This window comes from Lolium rigidum, chromosome 2, assembly GCF_022539505.1.
Source record: "Lolium rigidum isolate FL_2022 chromosome 2, APGP_CSIRO_Lrig_0.1, whole genome shotgun sequence".
Classification (NCBI taxonomy): Eukaryota; Viridiplantae; Streptophyta; class Magnoliopsida; order Poales; family Poaceae; genus Lolium; species Lolium rigidum.
The window spans coordinates 243,198,727-243,201,008 of NC_061509.1; positions in this window are offsets into that span (position 1 = coordinate 243,198,727).

Here is a 2,282-nt window from a genome sequence, read left to right on the forward strand (position 1 = left end):
TTTTTTTCCAGGCAATCCCCCACTAGGGATCGAATTTTCATTATCATGGGATAACGAAAATACATCGTCAGTTTTTGTCAAGTTATATATACAGCAAAAACAACAGCAAAATATGAAAAACTACTCCAGCACCAACGAGCTAAGTTGCCATAAGCTACCCCTTCTGATCAAAAGAAAAACTCTATTACAGCGCACAGAGAGTAGAAACTCTCCGGGAGATGATCAAACAGCGTCAAGATAGGACAGTTCCTCCTGAGGACATCGAGAAAGGACTCCATCATGTTTGCATATTATCATCAGCAGCATCTGCATTGTCTTGTGCGTCAGTATCCATAGCAGCATCACCTTGTTCAAGCCTCGACTCGTTGATTGACCACCATCGCATTCCCAGCTCCCCCTCCACCTCCGGCACCCGGGGCCGGGTTGATGAGAGCTGCAGCGCCTTGCTGAAGTTGGGTCGCCTCCGTTTCGAGTGAGCACCTGCCCAATATTTCATAAAAGAGGTAGCAAGGAAGATTAAGTCAACATGGATTTTTCATGGTTTTCTTCTCAAAGCGAGGAACTATTACGCGTTTTCCAAATTGCCCGAGCAAATAGCAGCAATGCCGGCAATTTGTACATTACGACTTGCACCTGGAAAACCGTGGCATCCACCGGAAGAATTGAGCAAAGGATCCAGGGCGAGTAGGAGCACCCACAGCCATCCCCACCAAACTCCACATGTATTGAGTCAGCAGGGCAAGAGAAGAAAAGGTGTAGAATAGATTCATTTGTGGAACAGAATTCACAAAGAGGGTCACCCTTCCAATTTCTTTTCACCAAATTATCCTTAGTGGCAATGGCATTATGCCAAATCAGCCAGAGCCAGATTTTAATTTTCAGTGGGATTTTGCTTTTCCAAAGATGTTTGAATGATCTGTCAATCCCATTTCTGCAGATCTGCTTGTACACACTTTTTACAGTGAATTGCCTACTTTTTGTCCATTTCCACTTTGGCTTATCCTCATTGTCAGATAGACCCCTCTGATTCAGAATGTTCACCAGGCCACACCATTGTCTCTGCAAGTCTTCAGATAACCACCTCCTGAATGAAAGTCTCCAGCCCACATGAGCAGCATCAGCTACAGAAATAGTTTGCTCATTACAAATATTGTATAGGTCAGGGAATTTGTCCATCAAGGGAGTATGACCACACCAAGCATCTTTCCAGAAGCTAGTTCTATAACCATTTCCCACTGCCATCCTTCTACCACAGAGATAAATATCCCTTACCTGCATCATGTCTTTCCACAGAGGAGAATCATTTTTTCTGTGCTTAGCCCATTGTATTCCTGTATCACCCAGGTACTTTTTTCTCATGAAATGTTGCCAAGGTCCTTCCTCATTCTCCAATTTCCACCACCACTTACACATCAAGCTTATATTAAACTTGTACAAGTCTTTCACACCCAAACCACCTTTACTTTTGGGTTTACATATCCATCTCCACTTAACAAAGTGGTACTTTCTTTTGTTTGCATCACCAGCCCAGAAAAAGGCCCTGATAGGTTTTTTGATTTCTTCAATGGTAGTCTTATGCAATAATCTCATGGACATTTGATAAACAGTACTATTGGACAAGCAGGAATCAATCTTTATTAACCTACCTCCAATAGACATAGCTCCACCCATCCATCCACCCATACTTTTCTTCATTTTTTCACCCATGAAGTGCATTTCTGCCACAGATAATCTCCTGGCACACACTGGAGTACCCAAGTATTGGAATGGCCACTCCCCTTTTTGGCAATTAAACAACTCCACATATCCATCCAGTTTCCCAGCATCTTCCAGTACCAACATTGTCTCACTCTTTTCAAAGTTTATTTTCAAGCCAGACATTGTCTCAAAAATGTACAAGAGTAATTTTAAGTTCCTTGCTCCCTCCATATCATCTTGCAGAAGAAGGATAGTATCATCAGCATACTGTAAAATGGCAACCCCATTCTCTACCAAATTATCATCCAGCCCTTTAATAAGCCCATTTTTTTGAGCAGAAACAATCATTTTTGATAAACTGTTGGCAGCCATGTTAAACAGGAAAGGAGCAAAAGGATCCCCCTGTCTAACACCTTTATAGCTGCCAAAATATGGACCCACCTTGTCATTTATCTTGACACTAAGAGTACCTCTGGTCACTGCTTCTTTAATCCAAACAATCCACTTGTTACTAAATCCTTTTTGCCTGCAACAATCAATCAAGAAATTCCAGTTGACCTTATCATAAGCTTTTTCAAAATCTA